Below are 25,370 nucleotides of genomic sequence, written 5' to 3'. Positions count from 1 at the left end.
AACGAGCCCTGCCACTCCTTGACGTGTTCTGCTGGGAGTGGGGAAAAGTTATGTCACATTTGTGTCTTTGAAAATTTCTGGCGAAGGCCGTATCCTGTGCGATATTTGCGTATTACACATCGTAGCCCTACCACTCCAATGACCAAGCTACCCGAGTGGCAGAGGCTACGGATTCGCAGCAGATCATGGTGTATACGAGAAAAGCAATGAACATGTTAAATTTAATGTGAGAATCAGAGATATATGCCACAGGTTCATAGTCCATCGATTTCACCTCAAGAAATCAATATGCTCTAAAGTGCACGTATATATCATAATATGGCGAGCCCCAGACTGCCTCTCTGACTCTGGCAACACCGTTCTTGGCCACCATTCTGCTTGCCTAAGGCACATGAGGCACCACTGATCAGTTGGAGGCCAAGACTGACTGGACTCGACTGAGACTGGAGGCAGAAGTATAAGTACGCCACCAACAAACCAATGAAGGAACTCGTTTGTTTTTATATGGAAACCTTTTACTTATATATTGCAGAATGGTCGTCGTGACTAAACTTCATCTCGCTGCAACCTATAAGCTTACGAAGTTTTTGCTCGCTACTCTGTAGTTTTTAATTAGCCTATCTTCAAAACTTGAGAGAGGTTCTAAACAATACTAACCGTTGTTTATTTTTATGTCAAGACCATGCAATGAACGGCAACAATCAATGTATATATTTCCGTAACTCAAATAGGTTCATAGAAATCATAACCAGTAAAATCGTACACAGACACTTCAGTTAGGTATACCACCTAGCCCTACGAGTATGGCGAGAGTGTCCGGCTTTGATGGTATACTCGCAGTGCTAGTGTACCATCATATGTGAATATACAGATATATCAGAAACATGAAAGCCCGCATAAAACCAGTAAAATATGCTTTGTCAGTAAGCAGCAAGACTAAAAATCCAATCTTACATTAGGACCCATCCCATTAAAACCAGATATAGAGACGGCATACGCCTGTATCCGCCATGCATAGACAGTAGGAGGGTGTCTATATCACAATAAGATTGAAAATAAGGCTATTTTATTATGCCTTTGTCAATACAAGTGGATTTTGTGACGTCATACCCAAAGATTATCAGTGATAATGTATCCGATTTTTCGTATGATATTTGCTACATCTACAAATTCCCTGGCACTGCCAAAACTATAATATAATAGCAATATTGTACCCCCTTCCGACCCATAATGAACTCAAGCAACCTTTCACGAACACATTCAATTAAAAACAAAAGCAAAACGTTTCATACTGTGAGAGGACGCACTTCAAGTTCATTTGCCCCAGACTTGCGGGTTAAAGGTTATCAACTTTAAAGAGGCGACACCCAATGATAGTGTAGCACCTACAAATCAGGCCTGAACCTAATCATCAAGCGAACATCAGGTTACCTCTGCCCGAACAGCGTCCCGGGTATCACCGTAACAAACAGCTACTTCTTTTTCATCCCCGTACGAGAGCAGCATCACATAATCTAACCACAATCATGAGGGACTGGCCGGACCTTGTTGGGAAGGTAGGTCGCTAGCCCCAGGAAAGTTTGTTCATATTCAGCGGAACGCCTTCGGTTGCATTGTGTATTTGCGACTGATATGATAAAGCAATGTTGGGGAAGCGTGACACTGAAATACTGGCCAGTAAATGTAACATTTTAACATGAGTCAACCACGATGTTAGGTCTAAAAATTAAAGATATTATACGGAATGTGCAAAAAAACAAACAAAAATAAACCAGCCAAGATGTTTTGATCATGATGGCATGGTTAATTTACAGTATTAGCACCTTTCTTTGTTTAGTTTTTGATTGTCATTAAAAAGATTCACTAAAAAGGTAACTTGGAAGACTGGAGGTTTTCATTTGTCTGCAGCAACTCTAATCGCTGTTGTAGATGATTAACACGTACAAAAATTCACATATGGGTGAGGCCATTACAATTCAGTTTAACCAAACCATGAAACACAATTATACTCATTGTCTTTGAAAATTTTACAGACATTGCATTGCTGAGTTGTTCAGTATTTTCAAAGATACCCCATATATTTGAAATAGGAATGGGTCAAAATTCGATTCGTTTGAAGCCGGAAGATTCTTTTTATACTTCCCAGTTTCTGCTTAACCGCTTCTGCCTGACCTGTCAGGTTAATTATTAATTACCATGTGTGGCTAATGATAGCAGTAATAACTCATCCCTTGCCTACTAAGGTTCATCACCATGGCAACATCTATCATTAAAATATTTTAACCTGTCTATGAAATGAAGTAATCTCTAATGGAGACCATTGTAGTAGCTTCAATAGTTAAATGTCCACGTCACATAAATGGGAAGTGATACAAAATATCGTGACCCATGGTCCTGATAATTTGTGTACACAAAATAACAAGCACAGTTTTGATATATGCATTTGTTTCAGTTCTTGTGGCCATTGGCCAAAACATACAAAAACAGTATCAAATTACAGAAGAAGTGGTCGCAAACACACTTGTAGGTTATGCTATAAGCTGAGGCAAGGAAAGGTCTGGATGTTATCATGATAAATTGGGGACATTTCATTAAAGATTAGATTGGCCAAGCGTAATCAATTACAGTTATCATCAAAATGTATTTCCATGCCAACAGGGGTTACAGTTCACAATTGCCACATCACAGTTGATAACAGGCTGATTTTTAAACCTGCAATAAAAAAATATCACAAATTCTAGTTAATTTGAAATGTCTATTTTGTGTGCAGAGATTCTGTGAAATGTGAATTATAATTACAATTATTTTAATCATAATCAAACATTACAGGCACTATTTTTTGTCGTTAACTTTATATCCATTGTTGTAGATGTCATATTGTCAGAAAAAAGTAAAGAAATTCAATAATGTTACAGAGAGAATTTATTAAAATAATATTCTATAAAATAGATACAATCCTGGGCGTATTGCTTGACTTGAACACACAATCCTTAATTAATGCTTAATCCTAAATCCTTAATCCTTTGATTAAAATTTACCAGTAGTCTGAGTAGAACTGCTCTCAAGGATTGTTTCAGTGTTTGTATTGTATTACTCTCCTGCAGTGTTGTGCCAATTTTATGCTTTTTAAAGTCCAGGTATCCCGTTAGTGACAGCTAAAGTAAAAGGGTTGTCTTTACTAAAATTGTCAATCGAAAAACTACATGGCTGTTTATAAATTATCCCTTTTACCACCCCTTTTCTGCCACTGCTATCTTAGTTGTCATTTAGATATAATTGAACTCAATTTACAATGTAGAGTCAGGTCCAAGTCAATTATTATTCCACCCACAATCCTTGCCTTCTGCCCTGCTGTCTGGAGTCGTGCAAACACACAATACATGGATCATGCAAATATGCTAGGCATGGATCATGGAAATCTTTCCAGACGGTATAGCATTGTGTTCATACAGTATGGAAGAGATGATAATTCTCAGGCACATATGGACCACATGTAACATGTATTGTGTGTGGGATACTAATACCCTCCAAACAGACGCAATACTTGGTTAAATCTCTTTCAAAAGGTTGGTTCATCATTGAGAGTTTATTTTGCAGCCATATGTTTGATATATCTGATAAATTATTATAAAAATCTTTCCGTATTTCCATCGTTATATGTCAGTCTCAGGTTCCTAAGAAATTTGCCGCATGACATTCACTCTTTGTTGGTGATTTTAACAAAACCAGTCTGATTAGTCACACCTACTGGTAAAATTTATGGTTCTAAGTTATCATTTTTTTTATCATTTTCCGACAGACCAAAGAAGAGGCAGAAGCCAAGATAAAGCAAGACTGTCCGACTGTTCAGGTGAGATTGACAAAGTCATTGAAGTCTCTGATACAATGAGCTGCAAACATTACCATGTAGACTGTCGACAGTCCCTCGTGCCTTCTTTTGACCGGAGTCACTTTATTAAGTGCAATAGCAATCCAACGTAGGTAATCGAGTGCCGAAGGCGTGAGGCCGAGTGCCCAAGGCGTGAGGTCGAGTGCCAAAGGCATGAGGCATAACAGTCGCTTGTACTAGCTAATACCGAAGGTACGCCAATACGCGAGACCAAGCGGTACAAGCGACTGGCGAGAGTACCATGTACAACTTTGTCTTGATTGTATTGATGTTCAATGACAATAAAAGTGTTTGCTCCGCATGTTAAAACATCAGGAATATTATGGCAAGTCTTTTGTGCAGCACATCTCTATTGAATCATAAAAATCCTTATTTTCTGCATTCTGACACACAAGAGCTTAATTTCCATTCCATGATATCATGCTTTGTAAAAAATCAAGTAGCATTTCCAGCTGATGTTGCAAAAAGATAGTTTACACTGACAAGCCATTCAGGGTTTTTAGCTCACGTGTGTAAACACGTGGGCTATTGTCATAGCGATGTCTGTCTGTCTGTCCGTGTGTGTGTGTGTGTGTGTGTGTTAGTGTGTGTGTGTGTGTGTGTGTGTCTGTCTGTCTGTCTGTTTACACGATAACTCAAAAAACGCCTGAACGGATTCAAGTCAGATTTGGTACACAGGTACCATATGCTACTTGCAAGAACTGATTAGATTTTGGTTAGTGTGGCTTGCATATTAATGAAATTATGCAATATCGTTTTTTTCCGTACAATGGTTTCCCTATGGAGACGGTAATGACAGTGTAGACATATATCAAGAAATACTGCACAAAATTTCATGAAACTTTTCACAGATGACAATCTCAGAACATTATGATGATACTGTGAGTGTCATGTCAATTGCCTTCTCATTTGCATATTTAATGAACTTTTGTTATTAGTGAGATAACTCTGAAATTCCTGCACCAAACTGGATGATACTTGCAACAAATATTGATCTGATATATATCTAATTATACTTAGAAGCATTGGACAGTGTCAAGTTAATAAATAGGTCATTTGCATATTTTATGAAGTTTTGTAATTAGTCATATAACTTCGATACAACTTCACCAAATGTGATGAAATCTGCTGCAGATACTGATCTGACTGATATCTAACTGTAGTGTAAAGCATTCAGTAGTGTGAAAATAATTAAGGGTTCATTTGCATATTTAATGAACTTTGTAATTAGGTATATAACTCTGAAATTACAGCACCCAAGTCTTTGAAATTGGGTACAGATATTGTTTTGATAAATATCTAATTGTACTGAGAAGCATTTGGCAGTGTCAAGTTAACAAATAGGTCATTTGCATATTTTATGAAGTTTTGTAATTAGTGATATAACTCCAAAATAACTGCACCAAATGTTATGAAATCTGCTGCAGATACTGATCCGACAGATATCTAATTGTGGTGTAGAGCATTTACTTGTGTGAAGTTAATTAAGGGTTTATTTGCATATTTAATGAACTTTGTAATTAGTGATATTACTCCAAAATTACAGCGTTAAATTTGATGAAACTTGCTACAGATGTTGATCTGATAAATATCCAATCGTACTGAGAAGCATTGAGCAGTGTCAAGTTAATATTAGCTCATTTGCATATTTCATGAAGTTTTATAATTAGTCATATAACTCCGAAATAACTGCATCAAATGTGATGAAAACTGCTGCATATACTGATCTGACAGATATCTAACCGTGTTGTTAAGTATTTTGCAGTGTAAAGTTAATTAAGGGTTCATTTGCATATTTAATAAACTTTGTAATTACGGTATATAAACTCTGAAATTACGGCACCAAATTTTGTGAAACGTGCTACAGATATTGATTTGATAAATATTTAATTGTGCTATGAATCATTGAACAGTGTCAAGTTAATATAGGGATTATTTGCATATTTAATGAACTTTGTAATTAGTGACATACTCTAAAATTACTGCATTAATTAAATAAAACGTGCTACAAATGTTGATCTGATGGATATCTAATTGTCCCATGAAGCATTGAGCAGTGTCAAGTTAATTAACAGCTCATTTGCATATTAAATAAAGTTTTGTAATTAGTGTTTAAAATCTGAGAGTACTGTGCGATGTTGAAAAAAACCTGCTTCATTTAGTGATAACATATATCTTATTGTTTTGTGAAGCGTACTACTATTAATGAACCTGTTGTAAAACACGTGAGCATATTCAGTTCATATCTGGTTGTTCTCAGTGTTACCTCCTTTAAACACCCCTGATTCCCTGTAAACAGGACAACAGGTCCACATTCACCATCGGTAACAATTTATTCGGGCCAAACCATGGTAATGAAAGGGTTAAAACTGCAGTGGTGGCACTCACAGGAAATGCTTGTTTCCAAAAATTTCAAAGCACCCCTTATCAGGGATTTTTCAATGTAAAAAGACACCCTTATTATGAGAAATACAGGAGAAAATAAACCGTAAAACACACCCCTTATATATAAAATTTAGGACAGTTATAACCAATTTGATTTCTTTATAGAGCAATGAGATAGTCTATTGTTGTTGTTATCTGTACCAGCTTACCTTTATTACAGTCTGTAGCAACATGGGGGAAGAGTACACGATGACGTCCTTATTAAACATCTCATTTTCAATTTAGTGCTGATATGGCTTTACATCTATGAAAGTTATGGGGTGTTGACTATTCTAATTCTTGCATGGATCAGCTTTTGCAAAAAAGTAGCCCTTTTTCTTGTTTTGGTAGACCTACTAAGATGATGAACAAAAACCTCCCCCTTCTTGGTGATTTTGAGAATGCGCATGGGTACCCATTTTTTCTTAGAGTACAACCACCTGGGTCAAAACACATGGAAACGTTTGCAATACTGCTTGTCAACACACAGGACATATGAAGAATATTGTAAAAATGTCATTTTAGCTGGTATTCTCTTGTAGCAGATTTAGCCACACGACGGGCGCTCGGGTCATTGCTAAGGCCACAATTCGAATACATACTGATAAACGTACAAATGAAAATTATGTAACTGAGCATTTTGCACTTATTTCTGTTTTGTAAATTCGTTAGAGTCTTCACTGTGCAAATTTTGAAATGTGAAATCCATTACTAGTTTTAAACACTGTGGAAACAAAAATTATGCTATGTTGTGCTGTTTTCCTAATGCATGCCCTCATGAGACAGATATGTAAAGATACTACCGCAGGGTGTTGGGTGAATCAAAAATATACTGTAATACTGTTCAAAGTCTTTTTTCGTGATGAGTTCACATTGTACAGTCAGTGTTTATACTCAGCTTGTTAATGGTATAAACAAGCTCTCTCTCCTGCGCCCATAAAGTGATATATTTTGGCACTTTCACTTCGCATAGGCCATGTATGATAGCATGAAAGGCTACACAATCAAAGACACCACAGTAACTGTTTGGTACAAGCAAATATGAAAAAACCCAGAGGCTAGGCATAACTTGGCCTCTTTGCATACATCTCTATAAATACATCTCTTTGTCTATGGTTGGGCTTTTTGTAAACGACAATAGAACATCACCCTCTTGACCTCTGCCCTTTTGACCCTGGTGATTCATTACTTAGTCACCAACAGGTATTTATGAGTGCTTCTGTACAGTTGCCCTCGGTTGAACCACGGTCCCTCTTGAGGGACCATGGTTGAACAGATCACAAAACACACAGTTATTCTGTACAATAAGTTGCTTGGAGTGACAATACTCTGCATTTTTTTGGCTTTTACAATCTGATCTTGCGTGGAAGCAGGACATTCTAGTTGGCAGTCTACTCCCCTTGTTACAGCAGTTACAGCCATCTGTATAAGCTTAATTGTCTTTGAAACTTCCATTTTGTTGTCAAAGACTGGATTTGGGTCACATCTAAATGATCACAGTCAACTATCTGACCCCTTGAACTAATAATTATTTGCAAAGTGCATTGCTCCAAAGCGGTTTGTTTCATAATTTGACATCAGAAAAAAAATGTTAAATGATTCACTTAGCAGACAAATCCTTTGAAGTCCTGTGGGAATTTAAAATTGATTTCTTTTGTAATCATGCACTTGCCAAAGATTCTAGACTGGAACTATCCTACAAAGACGGTATTATTCCTAACCTCTCTACTTTCCTTGTCCTGATGTTTTGTGTGGCAAATTTGTAGAGAGATATTGTTGGATAACGTGTACAACACTGAGCATGTAATATTTTAAAAGAATTCACTAGAATATTTTAGGAAGATATGTAAGCAATGACGCTGAATGCACAGTGCTCAAACATGGCAACAATTCATGAATGGTTAAATACCACATATAAATATTTAGTCACAAGGCTGCTTTCATAAGCATCACGGTGTTAGGACTTAGAAGCTGTGACTTGAAACATTGAAATTGACCCCACCCCCCCCACACAGCAATTCACTGTAAGACTTTGCTGATATACAATTCATAATAAAAATTATTTGATTTCATTTAATGTTCAAATAAGGAGTTACAATGTCACTCCAGAATGTACAAAGCAACACCCATTCTATTGGTGTTGCTAATGAACAGCTCCTTCACCTTGTAAGTTGTGGTACAGCAGTCTGCCCAAGACAATTAAGGCATATTTAACCCTTACTGAAGCCAGTAGAATAGCTCAGTTGAATTTTTTGCAATTATGATCATGTTATTTTGCAATTATAATGTTGAGTATGGTATAGTGTTTGTCTTCAAGCCCCAGCACTTGGCATTTCCTTCATCATGGATTTTTGACCAAATTGTGACTGTCACAAAATGAACCAAATCAATCAGAAAACAAGAAATGAAGAATAAGAAATGCTTGCAGTTTCACAATGTTTGCTCCTTTTCCTTATTTCAGGTTCAAGTAGTTCCAGAAGATAGTATGGTAACCATGGACTTCAACGAGGAAAGAGTTCGCATCTTTGTCAGCACTGATGGCAAGGTGGCCAAAACACCACGAACAGGTTGATCAACTCAACAAGTTGCTATGTAGTCAATATACTGATTCAGGGCTTTACTCCCGCTATATGTATACTTTCCTACTGGATGCACAAATAATTTTCAACTCAGAAACAGATCACCCTCGTGTTTGTGTAACTTTTAGGCCTTCCATTCACTCCTGAAATAAACATGTTTCAATTTAGCAATCAGATGAGTCACAGTACTTTGAAATTTGCAAATTGCAATTTTTATTATGTAATAAAGAATTGAAATGAATACACATTAAAGTGTTCTTACTCTATGTATCTTTGTTTATTTCAACATGATACGTGACATGGTAATGGTAACACACATTGGCAGAATGCCTGTCAAGGTCAAAGTTCAAAGTTTGATACATTTACTGTTGAGATACAAATGTAAGCTACTTATGAAGGCACAATAATTGGCTCCAGTTACATAAAATGTCTGAGTAAAAGTTGAAGCAGAGAGAATGGGACCTATGATGCTACAGACAAATGAAATTAACCTCTATTATCTAATAAAACTGGATATGGCTGACCTACATGTACCTTTTCTTTTCTACCTGTGTAGCGGACACTCAAAAAGCAAATATTATTGAATCCATTCTGTGCTGGTCCAGCTAACTTTCCTCAATTAGATATTGGACTCAGAGTAACACAAATTCTTCAATTTTATCCAACATAAACAGTACCTTTTTGATCTCTGTTGTATGTAACTGCATGCTTCAGTCCAGCAATATACTCCCAGCTCATCTAAATACCAGTAGGTGGAAGTCAAATAGTCTCTAGAACAAAAGTGTCCTGGTCATGCTAACTTATTAAAGTTTAGAATATGGGTTACAGAAAAAAAATTATGATTTTTTATCCAATACTTAATTCTACGAAGCATCATGAAGATGGATGTCTTATACAGTCACATCTGTCTTTAGTAGTCACTCTTACAGAGTAGTCACCTCTAATAATGGTCGTCTTGTGGCAGTCCTGATTTATCATATTAAAGGCTCTTTTTAGAACAGCCACCTCTCTTATGTGGGTCAGTTGCTACATGTAATCGCTCAAACTTGTATAAAACCTGGCTATAATGGTCAGCACATGTGATCTGAATAACCTCTGCAATAAAAACTTAGACTGAAAGCAAGAAATAAAATTATTCTGACCTAATATTGCATCGCATCAAAACTGTTTAAAGCCCCAGTATTTGTAACTTTTACAAATTTTTTTCATATTTTTGATTAAAATGACATCCTCAGTATGTGAAAGTAGACCATAATTAATACTGAATCGCATGGTTTGCATGCCCAGCCCGCCTCACGATTAACAGTAAAAGGAGTGAAAAATGACTTCTTGTCCGGACCAGAAGTCAGCTTTGTTGACACACGAAACGAAACGTAATCACACCACCGCGCATGCTCAACCACATCTACGCAAGTTTTACTGTGGCGTCCGTAGAAACCATACGCTCTTCGAACTGTTCGAAAAGGTCTGGTCCATCGAAACTGGAGACTCAGCTAAAAACGCGCGAAAGTTGGGTGAAATACCGGAAAGATATAAATATGTAAGTGTTTACAGATTGTTCCGACTATAATGAGCCGTGCAAACAAACGTCTTGAACAGCTAACTAACGACGGAGGCAGTCGATTGTAAGCTTCATGCAAGGCACTACTGCACGTTGTGACCGATGGTACGGAGATCAAGTTTGCTGAATCATAGACCCTAAAAACATAGGGTCTATGGCTGAATGAATTGAGAGAGAAAAACATGTATGAATAAAAATTCAACACTTCACCATTGTAATCATTGAACTAGTCGTTTCTTCCATTATCGAGTATAATGAAAATTTCGTTGAAAATAAATGACTGGACTGATTCTGAGCTCCGTCTACTCGAACGAAGTTTTGTGTACGGCCAGGCTACGCTGCAGGCAACACAGCCTATCAACTTCGCATATCGTTGCCGTACGGCGTAATTGAAAACGCTCAGAAAGGAAAAATTATATCTTGAATGCAGTACAAAAGTCTTACTTATTAAATTTAAAAGTATTTCAAAATAATATCGAACGTAACGGGTATCTAATCCTCACAAGGAGTACAGTAGTACAACAAGTATCGGCTAGCTGCGATGCGATGGAGCTCCAGCATCGTAAGCTTAGAAGTTCGAAACACAAGAGAGATCCCGGCCTCACTGCAAAGTCGTCCCCTGCGCACCCGGCCCGACAGCAAACTAACCTCCTGGTTTGATTCTGTTGTTTGTATATTTTTTGTATAAAATTCATGATACATATCTGACTTTCACAACTGTACAATTTGCTCAGGACTGTGAGTTTGGCTGTAGTCTACAGACGATCGGAGGGAGCTAAGGCAGGCCCCAAATTTGCATGGACAATGCCCGGGACAATTATAGACGCAGCTCGATGAGAAAGTCATTCACATAAGCCTAAATGAAGTGATCAATACAAAACTTTTAAACATCACTGGTTCTGAAAATTTATGATCAACGGTTCTGACCTACGGATTTTACACTGCGACGTTGTTTTTTGTGTGTTTGGCCGGCTACTAGTCCTGTAAGGCTCGGGCCGAGATTGGTGTGGGGCCTGCAGCAAGGTAAAATTGACAGCCGCGTCCATTGCAGAATGCCCGCGTGTTATCCTTTCTCGTTTGGGAGGAAATTTACCGCTGTATTCAGAATGCCTTTTTACCAGTATAAAAGCTCAGTAACTGATGCATCAAGAGCCAAGAGTCTGTAAATTCTTAGCAGTAGCTCCATTGTTTTTTTCTAACTTTTCGCTGAGATACAGCAGTGCGTATACTGGTCCCGATCGTTCTAACTCGGGCGTTCACAGCTGTTTAGGGAGCCGTCATTATTTACGATCTGGGGGTCGGAGGAATTACATTAGAAACTCCGAAATTTTGAGTCGCACCCCAGCCAACCATGATGACTTTCAGTAACCCCCCTCTAACAGAAAGTTTGGCTTACCTGACCATGTAACAATATGTAGATATAAAAGCTCACTAATAAGCAGTCTCCGACCATATAGTATTGTTAAATTTGGATGGGTAGCATGTCATTATGGTATGGTTAAATGTCCAAATGGTTGTTGAACTCAAGTCAATTAAATATACATTTCTATGATAATATAAAGGATGAATTCACAACAGTTCAGTTTTGTCCTAGATCCTGTGCACTTATAGTGATATCTGTCGAGAACATTTCTCCATGACCCAGCCTCTCCTTCCAACCCTGGTAACGACTGCAGAAAACTACTGTGTGACATCATCATCACCACTGTTGATCCTCATCTTTATGTCACTGGTGCCATTGCGTACATGAACAACGATATCATTCTCATCGTCACTATCTTCTCTTTCATAATAAGTATTGCTAGTAGTAGCAGCTACTTGTAGTTTTTGCCTTGCTTCATCTAGTTGATATTTATTTGTACTGTTAGAGTATTTATTTTCTTTTTATTTATATGTATCAGAGTAAAATATATATAATCACTAATCATTATGTCATTGAAGACAGAGTAAGACAAAGAAAAAACATTTTGAGCACCCCCTTAAAACTTTCAATTTTTGAATGACCCCCAGGTCGTAAATACTGACGGTTCCCTTACTTGCTGCCAAAGGCCATCGCGTTCACTGCATTCGACAGCCTACCATACATTGCCAAACTATGTTGCTTGGATTTCGCAATCACCTTGCCGCTAAAGCGACAATCAGCTGAAATTTATTGCTTCAAGTTACTCAATTTTGATAGCTATTTGCCTACAGAAGTGAGCCAAGTGTATATAGTGTCGTCTTGATTTTACATCGGTACCCGGAGTTCTGAGTGACCAACTGCAGGGTGCGCATCGGTGCACTGCCGACTGCAGTTTGAATAATCCGTATATAACGCACACGGTACCAGAATAGAATGTCAGCCTCCTCTGCCAAAGTTCTGTATCCTCTGAAACACAGTAGCAGTACGTATTTTAACGGAGAAGAACAAAATAAAACCATTCGCAGGTCATTCAGCCGGCGACCATGGGCGATTACCCAGGCAGTGTGGCGTGGCATGGCATGGCCCCAGGAATGTTGCAGGCTCGATGATGTCCTATCGGCGTTCTCGATCACGTGCACAGCCTACAAGTTGTCAACAAACCCGCGCGGCAATCCAACTCGATCGGGCAATATTTAGCGTTTGTATGTCACTACAGGAGCACAAATTTGGCTTATTTCTTTACTGAACAACATTTCACGATGGATGTAAGAGAATAATATGTAATTTCGAACATAAAAAAAGGTTAAAAGTTCCAAAATACTGGGCTTTAAGAAATTAAATCATTTATCATGATTTTCAAGAGATTTATAATTGATTTTATTATTGCTGTTATCCTTTCCTAAATTCACCACTCAGCACACCGACCTGTTCTGAAAGTAATGCCACAACTACCCTCTACAGAAAGGCCACTGCCATAAAGTGGTTACTTTTTCTTGGTCCCTTGGGTGACCACTGTACACAGTTTTGACTGCATTTGAATGATATTTAAGCAATAAACCACCCTTGCGATTGGTATACCACAACTCGACTTTGGCTTTATGACCTACATGTATGAGCGATAGCAAGTGCAGATATTAAGTTAACTGGTCAAAACAGAGTTGTATACCCATCCCTGAGGTGGTTACTGCTATTACATGAAAACAGTATGTTGAAATTCTGGTGTGAAACTTAAAAAAGGGATTTACGAATTCCACTGTTCTATATTGTGAATATATTTTGACTGATCAGAGCACTTTATTTTCACTATCAATATAAGAGTATAATGCATATCATATGATACATAATGAACCAATTATGCAATAACAACAGGGAGTACGAATCAAATTGGTGAATTTTTATGTCACTTCTGTTGCCATGACAATTACACCAGCAAACATTTGGATATACACACATTCAGAAAACAGTGAAACAAAAGTCCCCAGTGGTACTAAAAGTATGCTGGGTATAATGACATATGTCAGAGATCAAACTTGCATTTCACAAAAAGAACAGCGTTGCTATAGATGTATATCTCTTCTCAATAACTTGGTAGCTTACAAGTACATATCTACCGGTACTAAAAACAAAACCATTTTTATGTACACTTTCTATCAACTACCAATGCACAAGATATTAGTATATGCACAAGATATAATATCCGTTCTGGCCATAGGTGATAAAATAATGACCAATGACAGAGTAACAAAACATGGAGAAAGACAGTATGATTACATAGAAATATTACTGATCTACAAAAATGCCCCCCCCCAAAAAAAAACAAACAAACCCCAATACCACATTCCTGTTTATTTCAACATTCCTTTTTATACTCTACTATGAATATCATTTCTGAAGTGAAGAAATTCAGTTTGATTTACAATGAGAAGACAGATTATGGTATTTCTGATGAACCAATGAGAAGAAAATTAAAAGATTTTGCTGTAAGGGGTTTCACTGCATACATCATCAGAACCAGCCTGCAGGTTTTAAGTCATATTTCCCTTCTGCTCCATTCGATATTTTAACTTTTCATACTTGTTGTATGAATACCATAAGGTTCACGATATATGTTGCCAAGGCCAAAGTCATTTGTACTGCTCCCCTCATTCCACGTGACAGTCACATAACCTCCACCAACATTTCTATCAATGTATCCATTATAATTGCCATCCTGTCAAGAGAACAAAACAGGTCGTGTAAATACTGTAAATGATTATTTTCATTTTCATCTTTTCAAGCTAGCAATAGGTTTATCTTTCACACAATGAATGATGGAAATGATGAGTAAGACTGAAGCTACATCAGCATATTAGTTTTTTTAGCAAAACAATAAATTGCTTATGCATAGATCATAAAATGATACTGAATCCATTGCTTAGATTCTAAGCATTGTGGAAACTTAGGATCAAGCATGGGCCTTACTTCTTGCTTGCATGCTTTTTGTTGTCAGTTTTTTAGTTGATAAACACATCAGTACAATTGCATCATGAATCACACAGACAACATGCTACATGAGTGAAGGCAATGTCGTTTTAGTTTTCAGAAAGTCCTGTTATGTCTGATTGGGCAACTAATTTCAGACACTGGTTGTCTGAGAAGCGACTATCTTGTAATCACAGGCCCACGGAACGTTTCGTAGATCGTCGTCGGATGGGAAGTGACTGACACTGTGAGGCCGAAGGCCGAACCTCGGTACTGTATAAGAATACCATGGTATTCTTATACAGTACCGAGGTTCGGCTTCGGCCTCACAGTGTCAGTCACTTCCCATCCGACGACGATCTACGAAACGTTCCGTGGGCCTGTGCTTGTAATCTGTCTACTCCATACCAGCAGACATGTAAACATTCTAGTTTTGCATTTAGACGTATGATAAATGTTAGATTGAATTACCTGATCTCCCCAACACCAATCTTTACCTCGTACAACTCGTTTCCCTTTTTGATTTACTAAAGCTGCCAGATCTGGACCTGAGAGAGTACGGGAGAATTTGGTAATTTTAATGAAATTTGAAACTTGAATGAAGTGAAAGTGTGTGTGCACTGCTAATGATACAAGACCAGAATTCAGATTTAAGTTCATAACCCCGTAGTTCAGATGAAAAATCGTGCAGACTATTGAGTTCTGATACCATGCGCCGTGTGTATCGAACCACATGCGACCGCGATGCATTGGTGGCCTGTGTCAAGTCTTGTGCCATATCGGAAAACCAAACCCTTACAAACAACGTTTTATTGCAGGATCAAGCAATTGCACTACCAAACATCTGTCACAATTATTGACTATAATTTTAACAACCATCAAAGATGGTCTTTTTCGATATTGTGACAAAGTGTATGAAACAAGTGGGTTGAATCAAATGTGGATACTAAAAAATTCGAAGGAATTGTTGCTTGATTTAAAAGTCAAGAAAAACAAGTTCAGCTCAATCCGAACATTTGACTTTTCCACATTATACACCACAATTCCCCACGATAAACTTAAAACAAGGCTGTCATCTCTTGTTAAACAAGCTTTCCTGCATAAAAATGGCAGTAGAAGGTACCAATACATTACCATCAAACATAGGACAGGTTATTTCAGTAACAACATGGATGCCCAGCACAAATACACAGATGAAGAAATTATTAAAATGCTTAATTTCTTAATCGACAACATATTTGTTAAGTTTGGCGGTATGACATTTCAACAATCTATCGGCATACCAATGGGTACAAATTGTGCACCCCTTCTTGCAGACTTATTTCTGTATTCATATGAAGCAGAGTTCCTACAGTCTCTCTACAAAGCAGGGTCTAAAAAACTTGCAAGGCGTTTTAACAACACGCACAGATATATCGATGATCTGATTAGTCTAGACAATCCAGACATATCAAATTACTTACATCATATTTACCCTGATGAGTTGGATATCAAAGAAACAACAGAGGGTAGGAACTCTGCTTCATATCTTGATCTGTTCCTACAAGTGGGTACTAATGGGCTACACACTAAGCTGTATGACAAAAGGGATGATTTCGATTTTGAAATCATAAATTATCCCACTTGTCAAGTAATATTCCATCTGCACCTGCTAATGGTGTGTACGTGTCTCAACTTCTCGGGTATTGTAGGGCTTGTGATTCCTACACTGATTTTCAACTGAGACACAGCTAGCTCATTGGCATCAAAATTACTGAGACAAGGATACACAACAAAAAAGACTCGTTAGGACTTTCAAAAAGTTCTACGGTCGATATGACGACATTGTGGCCAAATATGACACCACGGTCACACAAATGATGAACGACAGCATTCCCGGCTTTGACTTAATATTACAGTGATTCCTATCCTGTATTCTTCATACAATATTAGACAATTTTGGGACCAATCCTGACGGGTGTAGCATGCTAGCAGGGTACGCTTACCCATTCCGGACACCTGGTACCACCACTAATTATCAGTGGTTCAGGATGGTCCTACTTAAATTTGTAAATCACAATTGTCCCATGGACCTGGTAATATATTACCTTGAATGGAAATGATTATTGGACCAGTTTAATGTCATATTTCTATAGTCTGTAAGAATGATACTAGTTTTAAATGACTTCTTTGGCATTGATATTTACCGGTTAGCACAGTAACAGCAACAGGCGAACATCTTATGGGAGTATCATCGCCAACAGTTATTGAAATGTTGTGTGACCCTTTCTCTTCAAATGTCCCCCTGTTGTGTACGTCGCACTGTGGCCATCTGTGGCCATCACACTTTCCTTGTTTTCGCCATTTGGCCCTCTATCGTGATATTCACGGGTTGGAGAAGACCATTCGGACAGCAGGAGCCCCATTTATGTCGTATGTTGACACTGAAATGGTAATGTTTCTCCAACCAAAAAATATTTTGGAAATGAATGACATCAGGTCGTCGATGGGTACATGCACAGTTCTGAGTTGACCAACAGTCGCATTCATGTCGGTTTCGTTCACTGGTTGGAGGCATGGCAAGGACAATATCTCGATCAGTGTTTTTAAGTCAATTCCAACAACTGGTTAATTCGATTTTCTGTTTGTTTGGCGTCAATGGCTATTTCTCTGGCATCACCGTAGTTCAGGAGCACATCAAGATATTTTACTGTGCTGTTATATTTTTCTCCGCTAACTCGTATCGGTCCACTTCGCAATCCAAATATTTTGTGAGCGATTCATGTGCTTCCTGTAGTTCGACCAGTAGCAATTCTTTGTGTTTCTTATCTGATCAACTAGGGTTCTGCTCTTTTCTTTACCTCTGAAACTTCTTCTTCGTAGGCTTTCTTTGCAGAGATCAGCTCTTGTTTGGTTTTGTTTAACATCTCTGTAACTCCTTTACTTTCGTTTCCAGTTTGATACTGTTCTCTTTGATGTAGTTACGAAATTCGTCAGCTTTTGCCGTAAGATATTGATGTTCGTGTTCCGGAGCACGGTGGTTCACCACTGTACACTCAAGACAAATCGGAACTTGACATGATTCTGACTTGCAGAAGAATTTTAGAACTTGATCTTCATGGCCATTTACAGTACAATACTGTGTAGGTTTGTAGGGTGCCACATGCTCTCTGTCGGTTTCCACCGCAGAATACTCAGTAATAGCGATTAGGCGATGCTTCCGGAGTGCTGGAAACAAAGTGTGACATTTACGGCAATTTTGACAGATGCTTATGGCGCAGTTTACACATCTACATGTGACACTGTTTACTCCACAGCCTTCACATGGTGGCCCTGAATCTGTCGCACGAAGTTCTTGTGCCTTGACGAAGTCAATTAAGCCGTTCAGGACGAAGTTTGTGCCAAGCTGTGACACACCCTCTTCTGGTACATCGCAACGCTGACGACAATCTGGACATACCAGTTCTCCTCTTTTCTCCATCAGAGTGACAAGGCACCCCTCACAGTAAGAATGGAGACATGGCAGAGACTTTGCATTTTTGTAGTAACCGAGACACAAACGGCATGTCAGAAAATCTTGACCGATCTTCTCGAGAGCCCCGTCGGTTGTACCTTCCGCCATGTCTGTGCAGCTGCAGGACACATGTGGTTGCACCTGCGCGACATGAACCATTAGACAGCAAGGGTTGCGCATTTGATAAAGTCGGGAGGGGGATATAGGGCATACGATTTAGGGTGGTATCTCAGGATAAACCTCGGGTACAGTTAGTAAAAAGATTATGTCGTGTAAGTGCACAATGATTAATTATAAATTATGTCTAACTTCATTTTCAACGCTCTCTTAGCAAACCTTAGGTGCACCAAATTTTATTTTAATATTCATGAATTAACATAAGCTTAATGTTGGGATTCATTTTATTCTTTTCAGTGTAAATATTGTTTTCGTTTTTCTTTTTCAGAAATATAAACAGAATGGTCGGTACTGCATTGTCCTCCATCAATGCAAATCACATGTAACCATTCACAAGCAATACCAGTCTGTAACTGTAAATAGTATCTTCTGTTCGACTCTCACTGGATTCCAAAACTTGAAATAAACATCTTGTAGTTTAATAATTATATTACCATATTCTGTCCATCGCATTTTATAATTGGCAGAGCTGAACCACGTGACTGACCACAAATACACAGCAATGGTTTGTTTACATGCACTTGAATATGAATAATAATATTAACAGATGTCGTAACTTTACAGCTAAAACATAAAGTGTTATCTGTACGAAGATCATAATCAATCACAAAATAAAATGAGGTACTGGTGGACCAAATGTAGAAACTTTTTCCGAAAAAATCTCGGGATTTGCAAGTACAGCGTGCGTTACACTGCGTTAAGTTGCGTTTTGCTTAAGTTCTGGGGCCTCGCTGTCTTTTGCGTTGGAAATGTTCATAAATTTTGACGGTTTTCTTGGGTTAGTTGATAATACGATGGAAATAACAGACTCCGCCCTGACCATTAACGTTTATTTATCAGCGCTGGCGAGACGAAAGCCAAAATTAACGGGCTCGGCAAGCCTCGCCCGTTAATTTTTGGCTTTCCTTGCCCATAAAAACGTTAATTGTCAAGGCGTCGCACGTTATTTTTATAATATTACACATTTCTGTGATTTACTGACATGTCTTAAAGTTGTACTTATCTTTTTTGTTCTTCCTAGCTCTCAGTTATTTGCTTATTCATAAGGGCACTCAAGATCAGCCCATAGAAGTTTTCGAAGCTTACTTGGGATAAAGGATATGAAAAACATGATAGGGTCTTAGTCTTACCAAATATGCCAAGGGGGCCGAACTTAGCCTAGCTTTGATTTGGGTAACTTACATAACATTTCATAAATTTACATAGGAGCATTGTGGAAAATTCCAGGCGGCCAACTGCTAGCCCCCTCCCCCTGCAGCAGGCTACAACCCTGAAGGCCCAAGAGTAAAAAGGAACACGAATGTAATTTACATGTGCGACTAACCAATTTATCGACCACTCGTAGAGTCAACTTGGATATTGTAGGAGTAAACAAGCACAAGGAGCGACAAGCCTTTTCAGACTTTTTTCTCACTACGGTATGCGCGTGCATGTCTTGAGTAAAAGTTCTAGTAGGGAACGTGCACCATTTTTATAAAGCTAAATGTGAACTGTAAACTTCATGATTCTCGTGGGCCTCTTTTTAATTTTTTTACCATTGAACTTTCTCTCAAGAATTGAGAAAACAGTCTTGCATTAGACAGAAATGGAGAGAAATTGTCACCATAATAACAAATAAAACATATCCCTCATGTGTTTCCTGGAACATATAAGCCATGATATAAAGTTTAAAGATCTGATATGGTAATGGTGGAGACCGAAACATACTTAAAAACACACAACAAGATCAGTCTTCCAGATCTCTAATCCCCCTCCAAGAATATCATTTGATTCACACCTCGGGTGACGTCAGCGACTGGCCGGCGATTTCCCGTCATTCATTATCCTTTCCCCGAAGCGGCAATATGTCAGACAAAGCACACGTCGACATGGTACTGATACATCCATGCCGCGCCGCAAGAGCACTTTTCAAACAACTGGGAATTTAATGCAACACCTCTATGCCTTATTACAAACATCTGCCTCGGCAGTTTTAAATTTAATGTAGTATTAGAGTTATGGGAGGATTCAATAGTCCTTTGCGCCATCTCATCCCTTCGTGCTTCTTTCACTTTCTCTTTGATGTACTCAAAGTATTTTTTGCCGCATTTCTCATTTCCGAGTACAAGTGTCGATACTGAGAATTGAGTCACTGGTTTTATCGGAACTGGACTAGACTTTTGCATAAAGCGTTCTCTTTTTCTTCTAAAGGGCGTAAACAATAAGAATACACAGACTGTAAGATGGCAGCTGTTGATGAGTATATAGGTGGAAACACATAACAGCGTCAACTTTTCCCGCTGGTTAATGAAATATACCTGCATATGTTAGCGTTGTACAAATACGGCACACATCACACAGAATGATGTATTGATGTATTTTGTGTTAATTTCATGTCCTACAAAATCACCTAGAAGACCCAGCAAAATTACGTTATGCTAGAGAAATATATCGATCTAAATGTCAACGTCACGTGATAGCTTGAAGGACTATTTCGGAAATTTCTTCAGAACTGCAAACTTACTCTCGTAACGGGATAAATTTGGATTTTATACAAAAAGACAAAATTACTTAATCTTAGGGCGAAGAACCGTGTTGAGCAATATATACAAAAATTCTGCGAACGATGTTCAGTGTGTCGTTCAATGGAATATTCATAATGGATATTGTAGATTTAGGCGGGAATATCTGTATTCAGTGGATTTCGCGTAATTTGCATGACAAGTCAAATCTGGTATGTGAGTCATTCATGTTATACCAAGGCATTGGCGAGAAACAGTGATGCTACGTAATGTTAGATTAGATTCTCTTGACATAGCTTTGCCACACCTTGTATCTTCTTGAAACAAAGTTGTTATCAAGAAAGTGTTGATAAGGTTACCACAAAAGAATATTATTGGTCTTCTATTAATCAGAAATTCATTAAGCCTTGGATCCCAAATATATGGACTAGAATTCTGGATTTTGGACTTGAGTGTGGATGGTCAAAGCTTAAATTTATACATGATATACTTCCAAACGGTGCTTGAAAATAACTCCAACCAGCCGTTGTAGGATTTGTAACGTAACAAATGACATATATCACATGTTTATTGAAAGTGAACGAGTAATATCCTTTAGGAATCAAATTGAACGATTTTCACAAATGAATACAAATGCAATGTAAAAATTACAATGAATGTTCGAAAAATCACAGATAAATGTGATTTGCAATTGGTATTAACAATGTTCACTAGTTTATAAATCATGGATTATATACAAAGATACAGGAGATCTCAGTAACATGAACATCTTTGATTTTTTCATGAAAGAACTTAGACTAAGAAGGGAAAATGAACATCTTTTCCCAAACTAGATACAAAATTCATAGCCACAGTGTAAACAATTTATTTGGGCCAAACCATGGTAGTGAAAGGGTTAAAAACCGCAGTGGTGGCACTCACACGAAAGGCTTGTTCCACAAAATTTTAAAACACCCCTTATCTGTGATTTTTCAACAAAAAGGACACCCTTGTTATTAGAAATATGGGAGAAAAATAAACCAGAAAACAACCCCTAATTTTCAAAATTTAGGACAGTTACAACCAATTTGATATCTTATAGAGCAATGAGATAGTCTATTGTTGCTGTCTGTACCAGCTTGCCTCCATTACAGTCTGGAGAAACATGACAAGTTTTGGGAAAAGATTTTACATGATTACTTTTTTATTTTAAAAAATCTCAATTTAGTCCTGACATGACTGTATAACATAGAAAATGATTTACCAGATTTCAAATGGGTAGTGACTATTTCATCTCTTCACAGATCAGCTTTTACAAAAATGTTCCCTGTATTCTTGGTCTGGTGGACCAAGATGATGAGTAAAAAACTCCCTTTTCTGTGATTTTGGGAACATACATGGGTATCCATTTTCCCGTAGAGTGCCACCACTTGGGTTAAAACACATTGAAACAGCCTGTATACTGCTTTTCAATGCTCTTTACGCTTAGAAGAATACCGTAAAAAATGACTTTTTAGCTAAATTCTTTTTTGCAGATTCAGTCACAAGCACTTGGGTTGGTGCTAAGGCCAAAACTCGAATACATACTCGATAACTTGCAAATGAAAATTATGTAACCGAGCATTTTGCACTTATTTCTGTTTTATAAATTCGTAGAGTAAGAGTACAGAACAAATTCTTCACTGTGCAAATTTTGAAATGCGAAATCCATTACAAGTTTTAAACACTTCGGAAACAAAAAACTATGCTCTGTTGTCCTGTTTTCCTAATGGATGCCATCATGAAACAGCAATGTAAAGACACTACATGTTGGGTGAATCAAAAATATACTGTACTGCTGTTAAAAGTTTTTTTTGCGATGAGTTCACATTGTGCAGTCAGTGTCTATACTCAGCTTGCTAATGGTAGAAACAAGCTCTCTCTCCTGCGCCCATGATAGTGATATATTTTGGCACTTTCACTTCGCATAGACCATGTATGATAGCATGAAAGGCTACACAATCAAAGACACCACAGTAACTGTTTGGTACAAGCAAATATGAAAAACACCAGAGGCTAGGCATAACTTGGCCTCTTTGCATACATCGTCATAAATACATCTCTTTGTCAAGAGCTGTTTTTTGTAAATGACAATACAACATCACCCTCTTGACCTTTGGCCTTTTGACCCTGGTGATTCATAGTCACCAACAGGTATTTATGAGTGCTTCTGTAAAGTTGCCCTCGGTTGAACCACGGTCCCTCTGAAGGGACCGTGGTTGAACAGATCATAAAACACACAGTTATTCTGTACAATAAGTTGCTTGGAGTGACAATACTCTGCATTCTTTTGGCTTTTACAATCAGATCTTGCGTTGAAGCAGGACATTCTAGTTAGCAGTCTACTCCCCTTGTTACAGCAGTTACAGCCATCTGTATAAGCTTAGTTGTCTTTGAAACTTCTATTTTGTTGTCAAAGACTGGATTTGGGTCACGTCTACATGATCCCAGTCAACTTGCTGACCCCTTGAATTAATAATAATTTGCAAAGTGCATTGCCTAAAGCGGTTTGTTTCATAATTTGACATCAGAACAAAATTGTTAAATGATTCACTTAACAGGCAAATCCTTTGAAGTCCTGTGGGAATTTAAAATTAATTTCTCATGTAATCATGCACTTGCCAAGGTTTGTTAGACTAGACTGGAACTATTCTACAAAGACAGTATTATTCTTAACCTCTCTACTTCCCTAATGCCCTGATGTTTAGTGTGGCAATTTAGACTTTGCAGAGGGATATTGTGGTATAATGTGTACTGAGCATATATTTTAAAATAATTCCTAGAATATTTTAGAAAGATATGTAAGCAATGACCCTGAATGCACAGTGCTCCAACACGGCAACAATTCATAAATGGTTTACCACATGTAAATATTTAGTCACATTAAGGTTGTTTTCATAAGAGCTTTGACATCACAGTGCTAGGACTCAGAAGCTGTGACTTGAAACATTGAAATTGACCCCATCCCATCCCACACAGCAATTCACTATAAGACTCTTTTGATATACAATTCATAATAAACATTAATTGATTTCATTTAATGTTCAAATAAGGAGTTGCAATTTTACTCCAGAACATACATAGCAACACCCCTTCTATTGGTGTTGCTAATGAACAGCTCCTTCACCTTGTAAGTTGTGGTACAGCAGTCTGCCGAAGACATGACATATATAGCCCTCACCAAAGCCATAGAACAGCTCAGTTGAATTTTTTGCAATTACATGCTTGTTATTTTGCAATTGTAATGTTGTTATTGTGCCAAGAGACAAAGACGGGTGATTTTTTTCAGTAATAAGACAATGTGAAAGGATTATCTCCATGCAGTCTATTGGTAATTATAGTTATAGACCGTATAGAGTGTGGTATAGTGTTTGTCTTCAAACCTTAACACTCGGCATTTCTCATTATGTATTTTCTTCATCAGGGATTTGACCAAATTGTGACAGTCTAATGAACCGAATCAATCAGAAAAACAAGAAATGAAGAATAAGAAATGCTTGCGATTTCACTATATTTGCTTCTTCATTTGCAGGTTCAAGTACTTCCAGAAGATAGTATGGTAACCATGGACTTCAACGAGGAAAGAGTTCGTATCTTTGTCAGCGCTGATGGCAAGGTGGCCAAAACACCAAGGACAGGTTGATCAACTCAACAAGTTGCTATGTAGTCAATGTTCTGCTTTACTCCTGGAATTAGTACTTTCTTACTGGATGAACAAATAATTTTCAACTAAGAAACAGATCACCCTTGTGTTTGTGTAACTTTTAGGCCTTCCATTCACTCCTGAAATAAACATGTTTCACTTTAGCAATCAGATTAGTGACAACACTTTGAAATTTGCAAATTGGAATTTTTATAGTGTAATAAAAACATGAATATACATTAAAAATACCGCAATTATACGGTGTCGCTCAAATTTGATCAGAATTGGTACATACCAGTATGGTTACCAAAGATCAACAATAAATGTTGTTTCTATCTGTTCAGTGGCAGGAAAATTCTACGTTGATGTTATGACAATGATTTCTGCACAGTACAACCAGAAAAACAACCAAGAATATTTAAACCAGAAAAAACAAGAATGACAAAAGTAATTAAGGTCTGAAACTTTAGGTACTGGAGGTCAACTTTAGCAACATGCATAGCAGAAAGGCAGCTAGCCCCCTTACTGCCTTAGTTGACCATAGACGGTCTTCCTCCCCTCTACTGACGGTCTTCCTCCCCCTACTGTCTATGGTTTGACCAGGTCTGTTAATATGTAACAGTTCAATGACAATGACAGGAAAATGACTCAAGTCAGTGGAGTAAAGCCTGTTTCAAGCCTGTTTCAGATTTCGCTTTTTCTTATCTCATTTGCACATTTTT

General features: G+C 37.8%; 2 long non-coding RNA genes across 3 annotated transcripts; one reads left to right on the top strand and one right to left on the bottom strand.

Annotated features, from left to right (window-relative positions):
• The first annotated feature begins 1,354 nt into the window (after window positions 1–1,354).
• On the top strand, window positions 1,355–24,894 carry LOC139131827 (uncharacterized). 2 transcript variants are annotated; one of them, XR_011552197.1, is made up of 3 exons: window positions 1,355–1,556; window positions 3,800–3,850; window positions 24,538–24,894. It is a non-coding gene; the product is annotated as an uncharacterized lncRNA (long non-coding RNA). The 2 variants fall into 2 exon arrangements; XR_011552198.1 differs by lacking the exon at window positions 24,538–24,894 and adding an exon at window positions 8,775–9,144 and having other exon boundaries at window positions 1,369–1,556.
• LOC139131826 (uncharacterized) lies at window positions 14,180–17,289 on the bottom strand. Its single transcript, XR_011552195.1, has 3 exons — window positions 17,003–17,289; window positions 15,288–15,364; window positions 14,180–14,565 (listed from the first exon to the last, which is right to left on the bottom strand). It is a non-coding gene; the product is annotated as an uncharacterized lncRNA (long non-coding RNA).
• Window positions 24,895–25,370: the final 476 nt, after the last annotated feature.

This window comes from Ptychodera flava, chromosome 4 (assembly GCF_041260155.1).
Source record: "Ptychodera flava strain L36383 chromosome 4, AS_Pfla_20210202, whole genome shotgun sequence".
NCBI classification, from domain to species: domain Eukaryota; kingdom Metazoa; phylum Hemichordata; class Enteropneusta; family Ptychoderidae; genus Ptychodera; species Ptychodera flava.
Note: the sequence above shows the minus strand (reverse complement) of the source record. Positions and strands in the feature narration are given on the sequence as shown.